This window comes from Carcharodon carcharias, chromosome 26 (assembly GCF_017639515.1).
Source record: "Carcharodon carcharias isolate sCarCar2 chromosome 26, sCarCar2.pri, whole genome shotgun sequence".
Classification (NCBI taxonomy): domain Eukaryota; kingdom Metazoa; phylum Chordata; class Chondrichthyes; order Lamniformes; family Lamnidae; genus Carcharodon; species Carcharodon carcharias.
The window spans coordinates 44,981,692-44,989,348 of record NC_054492.1 but is presented as its reverse complement, the minus strand read 5'-3'; positions in this window follow the sequence as shown (position 1 = coordinate 44,989,348).

Genomic DNA, 7,657 nt, shown 5'->3' with positions numbered 1-7,657 from the left:
CAGACATGTGGGCAAGAGAGCAGGGTGGAGTGTTAAAAAGGCAAGTGACAGGGAGGTGTGGGTAATGCTTGCAGACAGACCGAAGGTGTTCCGCAAAGTGGTCACCCAGTCTGCGTTTGGTCTCTCCAATGTAGAGGAAACTGCATTGGGAGCAACGAATGCAGTAGACTAGGTTGGGGGAAATGTAGGTGAAATGCTGCTTCACTTGAAAGGCATGTTTTGGTCATTGGATGGTGAGGAGAGAGGAAGTGAAGGGGCAGGTGTTGCATATTTTGCGTATGCATGGGGAGGTGCCGTGGGTGGGGGTTGAGGAGTAGAGGATGATGGAGGAGTGGACCAGGGTGTCACAGAGGGAACGATCCCTATGGAATGCCGCTGGGGGTGTGAAGGGAAGATGTGTTTGGTGGTGGCATCATGCTGGAGTTGGCGGAAATGGCAGAGGATGATCCTTTGAATGCGGAGGCTGGTGGGGGGGAGTGATAAGTGAAGACAAGGGGAACCCTATCATGTTTCTGGGAGGGAGGAGAAGGCGTGAGAATACACTTGATTATCAATCCATTTGAATCAATGGATTGAAAATCAATTGAGTTTTATAATGGGTGGACAACGCACTCTACCAGATTACTCCACAGGCAGTGAAGATGAAAGTCTACTCCCTTGTTTTGTATCGAGTACCACATACCAGATAATGCCATGCTTGATTTGGGGTTTGTGAAGAGTGTTAGCTATTCAAAGCCCGTTGATTAGAGAAGTGTTACAATTAACTTGCTGAAGTTGGGGAAGGGGATACATCGGCTGGACTTCATCCTCTGCATTATTCTTTCATGACCACACACCCATCCTGAAATGTATACACATGTAGATTTCATTTGAGAATGGACTGGACACACCTGTGTTGCCCCTTAAAACAAAATGTATACCTGGCCCTCACTATCTGGTTTTGTGCTAAGAATGGCTTCTTAATTGAACCATCACTGTTGTGGCACAATAACCAGCATGAGTTACTGCCTTCAGAATAGGGCAGGTGGTATATATGTGTGAAGGAAATGACTTGAAAATAAGCAACATATAACTAAAATACAGCGGGCAATAAAATCAGTCATTAATAACAAAAGGTAATAAAATTGGGCATTTACAAAATGAATAATTGTGATTGCATAACATTTATTTCAAGATGCAATACCTGATTTTGTGATTACTTTATACAAATTAACTATTCCTATGGCAGTGTTTTAATTATGTTAAAATAACAGAGTCAAGTGTAATGACTGAAAGGTTGACTCAACTATTGCACTGAACAAGGGAGAATGTCAGCTATAACTACACATCTTCAATTAGATATGGAACTATTGACTTCTCCAGTGAGGAACTAAATGCTGCCTTAATGCACGAGTAAGATAGATGTGTGGAAAACCAGGTCGAGGCAGGCTAGGGTTCGAAGCTCCAGTGGCTGTCGCTGATGAAAGCAAACTTTGTAAAGAAAACCAAAAATTTGAAAAGAAGATTCTAGTAACAACATGTCAAGAACCATATTTTGTCCAGTAATGTAAATGAAATAATTAGAGTTAGCACTGCCCCCCATCCCCTTCTGAGATAATTATAGAGCAATTAATATCAAGTACCTCAGCATTAATTGCAGGAGACAGAATGACCTTGAATGTCAACAGGGATGTGGGCCCAGCAAGGCACATGCCAAAAGAGAATACCTGAGATCAATGTCATTGACGTGGGGTAATAATTTTTTCCAAAGATCTAGTTAGCATTTATTGCCTTAGGTCATGCTACCTGGCATGAGATGACCCTCGATGTATTTGTCAGACTGCAACAAGTTTGCAGCATCGGAGAATGTTGAAAACGCACCAACTGCATTCACTTGCCTTCTTATTTCCCGACAGGCAATTTGAAGTTGCAGCTTTAATCAATTTTTACATTATCAGTTTACCAGATTGTCATTTGCTAATGTGATAATTAAGATTAGCCCTGAAAAATTCTGTTTATGTCTGCTTCGCCTTAAATGATTATGTGAAAACTCATCTCACTGTTTATATTAAGAAGGAGTTAATTAATTTATTTTTAAACTGCAGTCAAGTAAATAGGTTTCTTTCCCAGAGATGATTTGATTCATTAATGATAAATGTTATAATATGCCTTTAATGGATAGCAGCATGTGATCACTAGAAGGAAAGTGGGTCATGTGATCCAGTCTCAGTTTCACTTTGGCCTGTGAGCAGAACACTGCTATTGATGTCTTCAAGCTTTCAACTCAAGCAAATCTGTTCTCGGGTGCCTAGTCTCAATAAATGAACCCACAACATGTTTACCAAGCCCTTATAAGTGATTGGTGCCTTTATATCATTGTAAAGACACGACATGATGTGCAGCAGTGGTACCTTCTAAACAACATCACGTTCAGCATGGCAGCAAGATTAAGTAAAGTTACGACATGGTGAACTGTCTTAGGTCATGTCACCTGGCATGAAACGACCCTCGATGTTTTGGTCAGGTTGTTTTGGTCAGGCTGCAACAAGTTCACAGCATGGGAGAGCATTGAAAATGCAACGTGCTGACTGCACAGAAAAGCTTAGAAGACAGAGGCCGGGATAGTGCTCAGATAAAGAGCTGGTAAGCAGGCAGATCTCTCATGGTGAGATTGCAGTGCATAGCCTGTTGGTTCCATGAGTAGGCAGCATGACCAGCACCGGGTTAGCTCAGTCAGGAAAGCCAAATGACCAGAGCGTGGGCCAGATTGATAGCAAGCGAAGGAGAGTCAAGCACAAAAAACCAAACAAAGCCATTATAAAAATCAGGTCAGAGAAGATTGTGATTACAATAGGTGGATTTGGGAGTTGCTGAGCAATAAATTAAATAAAACAAGGAGGAAGGTCAAAGGGATATTGTCAAAATGTCCACAAAATTCCCTGGTTTGAGTTGGGATGCAGATGATTTACTATTTGAATTCAAAATGTTTAAACAGCATACAGAGCTATGGTTTCTTGAGTCAGGTGTGTCTGAACCAGACAAACAAGCCATAAAAATTCACCTAGCAATTGGGAATGAAGGTCTACACAGACTGAACATATTAGGATTAACAGCAGAAGAGCTAAAGGGTCCCCAAAAGACCTGGACAACATTGGAAAATCAATTCAGAATCAGGTTAAACTTACATATTCATCAACCAGAGTTCATGTCATTTTGACCATCATGGACCACTTCATCAGCAGAGAAAAGGGTACGTACAGTGATTTTGCAAATGCTGAACTAGCAGACAGAATTATTGAGTTGATGATCACATCCAATGCCATGGATAGACAAGTCCAGAATGAATAACATTGAAGAACTACTCAAGGATGGACTTAAGTACAAAGCTATCCTCACAGGTCAACACAAATTACAAGTCCTAAGTACAAACCCAGTTATTGACACATTTACTAGAATACCCAAACCTAGCAAGACATGTGAAAGGTGTGTCCTTCTGCACGCACCAAGGAAATTCCCAGCTTTTCACCAATTTTGCAAGGCATTTGGTAGAAAGGGCCACTGGCAGTGGCAGTGCACTAGAGCAAAGGCTGATGCAGTTACAAAGAGCTGCGCACTGATCCAAACAGACTGTACACAACGGGCACCTTCAAACAATAAGAAGGTCCATCTAGTATCCCATCAGAAACATATACATGAGATGACTGACAAACCAGAAAATGATGATGATGTGCACAATGAGACAAAGGGTATGAACACACATTTCGCTCCATCAATCTCGTGGAAAACATGAATGCAGTCACACCATCCAAAGTGTTTGCCAAGATTCAAATTATCTGCCTTAAGAAAGTTGGTAACTATTCGTTATTGGCCAAGATTGACACAGGGACAAGTGCCAACATAGTACCCCTACGAATTCTAAAAGACATGTATAGATAGTTGTGGAAGGCCATGGCATAATCTACTACTGCTCAACCTTTGGGTATAACCATTCAGTTATTCCATGAGCAGGATCAATAGTCCTGCAGTGCAAGTACAGTCAATTCTCCTGGGTGTGACAGGTGTTCTACATCGTAGAAACTAAAGGCCCAGCGATTGTAGGTCTACCGACATGCCATGACCTTGCACTAGTAACAATCCATGGAATCAGTCAGACCTCCCATGGCAGATCAACCTCAGAAAGTATTCCTATTGCCTCAGTTCGGGACCTAATATTGACAAATCCAAATTGTTTCGACAAAATTGGTAGTTTCAACAGCAAAAGATTCCACACTACAGAAATTGAGGAAAACCATCATTGAAGGATGGCCTGATTCAGTTCAGCATGTCCATGAACATGAGACCATTTTGGCCTTACCAGGAAAAGCTAGGCATCTCCTGGGGCATCATTTTTAAAGGCAGACAGGTCATCATACCAGAATGTTTGCGACCTGAAATTCTTCAACAATTTCATCCTTCACACATGCGTCTAGATCGATGAGAAGACTCGCAAGAGACGCACTCTATTGGCCGGGTATGAACCAATTACATTGAAGCCGTCATCAAGAAGTGCGTGGCATGTCAAAAGCATATGCCAAGTCAGCACAAAGCACCACCGATTACACGTGAAGTTCCCATCCATCCTTGGTCTACACTTAACCAAAAAGCAAAAATGCCAAATAGGCCAGGTTCTTGCTAGTAGGACTCTCCTGGTAGGACAGCCATTAAATTTAACACCAAACAGACAGTGAGCACCAAATATAAAGTTGCAAGCATTTCTGTACTTAGCATTTCAGAGGCTGAGAATAATAAAATACAATTAAGTGTTGGTATAGGCAATTGACTACTGAGCACTCAATATTAATTACTTCTATCATTTATTACTTGTTTTAAATTGTCTCTAACTGACCAAATGCATCCAGGAATTAATTAAACTTATTGAAGGACAAAGACCTTAATAAATATGGGATCTTCCCTTTGAGGATCAAACCCCACTCCAGATAGATAGGTGTGGAATACATTGCATGCAGCTGCTAAAACCAAGACAAAGGAGTGCCCGCTTGGCTCAGTAATAACCATCTTGCCTCAGAGACAGATGGTTGTAGGTACTCTGGAACTTGACCAAGAAAATTCAAAGCTGCCAATTTAATGCAGTACCAAGGAATCTTTGCATTGGCAGAGATCATTTTTGTTTCGATGATATGTTAATTCAAGGCCCTATCTGTTTTTTCAGGTAGGCATAAAGGATCCCATGAGACCTAGTCAAGAAGGATCGGGATTTCTCCCTAGTATCTGAGCTACTGTTCATTCCTAAAATAGCACCACCAGAATGGATTAGCACATTCTGTTTACTGATCTTTGCTGTGTGAAAATTGGCTGTTGCATTTGCCTGCAAAAAATTGCAACTGCAGTTCAAAAAATAGTTAACCGCTTGTGAAGCAGTTTAGAAGGCTTGAGAATGTGCAAGTTTCCACACAAATACATGTCCCTGTTGTGAACTGGTAAAACATCAGCTCTGACTTACATTTAAAAAGAAACACGATACTAGCTGAGCTGTAATTTTATATAAAAATATAAATAATCTAGAAGTTCTCTTAATTAGGGACAGGTGAGATGAGTACAGGGGGCCGGTTAGCTTAGTTGGCTGGACAGCTAGCGTGTGGTTTGGAATAATGCCAACATTATTGAATGGGCTCGATCCCTGTCCTGGCTGAGATAGCCTGCCTCCTCTTCCTGCCCTGCAGTAAAAACCATGGCATAAGCTGTGGTTTGGTGACCCTCAAATAACTGAGGATACTACATGGAGAAGAAGAGGTGAGAGTAACCTTGACATCTAGGCAGCACTTAATTGAGTGTAGCATCGAGGAGCCCTAGTAAAATTGAAATCAATGGCAATCAAGGGGAAAACTCTCCACAGGTTGGAGTCATACCTAGCACAAAGGAAGGTGGTTGTGACTGTTGGAGGACAATCATCTCAGTACTATGATATCGCTGCAGGAATTCCTCAGGATAGTGTCCTAGGCCCAAACTTCTCCAATTGCCTCTTCAATGATCTTCCTTCCATCATATGGTCAGAAGTGGGGATGTTGCTGATGATTGCACAGTGTTCAGTTCCAATCATAACTCCTCAAATAATAAAGCAGTCTCTGTCCACATGCAACACGATATAGGCAACATTCAAGCATGGACTGACAAGTAGCAAATAACGTATGCACTACTGAAGTGCCAGGCAATAATCAACCCCAACAAAAGGGAATCTCCAATTGACATTGAGTGGCATTAATATTGCGGAATACCCCCAACTGGGAGTTACCATTGACCAGAAACTGAACTGGACCAGTCACATAAATACCGTGACTACAAGAATAGATATGACACTGGGAATTCCACCCTTAGTGACTCACTTCTTGACTCCTGCCAAAACCTGTTCACCACTCAAAGGCACAAGTCAGGAGTGTGATGGAATATTCCTCGCTTGCTTGGATGAGTGCTGCTCAAAAACATCCAAGAAACTTGACACCATCCAGAATAAAGCAGTCTGCTTGATCAGCATCCTATCCATCAGCTTAAACACTCACTCTGTCTAACACTGACACACCTTGGCAATAGTGTATGCTACCTACAAAATACATTGCAGCAATTGATCAAGGCTCCATCGACAGCATCTTTCAAATCTGTGATCTCTACCACCAAGAAGAACAAGGGCAGCAGACAAATGGGAACTCCACCACCTGCAAGTTCCCTTAAGGTCACACACCAGCCTGACTTGGAACAATATCACCATTCCCTTGCTGTCACTGGGTCAAAATCCTGGAATTCCATCTCTAGTAGCATTGTGGGCATACCTACACCACAAGGATTGCAGTGGTTCAAGAAGGCAGCTCACCACCCTTTCTCAATGGCAATTAGGGATGGGCAATAAGTTTTGGCCTTTCCAGTGACAACTGCCTCCCATGAATGGATAAAAAGGACAAAACTTCGCTGCCTGCCCATCTTTGACCCTCCAGTTCGAAACAGGCTCAAAGCAGGGTAAAAGATTTGCTTTGCTACTGGTCACCCTGAAGGACTTCACTGTCCACTATTGTTTTATCAGCACAGGTTTACCAAAATGATTTCAGGGCTAGAATTGATAAATTATAGGGATGGTTTAGGTAGACTTAACTGTATTCTGTTGCTTTTAGAAATTTGGCAGGCAATATAATTGAGGTGCTTAAAATAGTGAAAAGGATTTGAGAGAGTAGGTACAGGGAAGTTATTTTCCTCTGGTGTAGGGATCTAAAACATGTTCATAAAGTTAGAGCTACTCAGGAGTGAAATCAGGAAAAACTTGTTCATCCAAAGGCTAGTGGAAATTTGGAACCCATTCCCCCAAAATGCTGTGTATGCTGGATCAATTGACATTTTCAAGACTGAGATTGATAGATATTCATTAAATAAGGGTATCAGGAAATAGATCAATTACGGAAATGAAGCTGAGGTACAGATCAGCCAGGATCTAATTAAATGGTGAAACAGGCTTGAGAGGTTGAATTTAGCTTATGTTCCTGTTTCCATGTTGCTAAATACTTGGAGAAGGTCAAATTCAGCTTTAGGATTGGCACAAGACAGGCAATAATGAATTGGCTGCCTGTTATACACAGAACCAGGTTTTCTTTCATGAAAAGGAAAAGAGGGAGAAATGAAAACAGGAAGTGTATCCAAT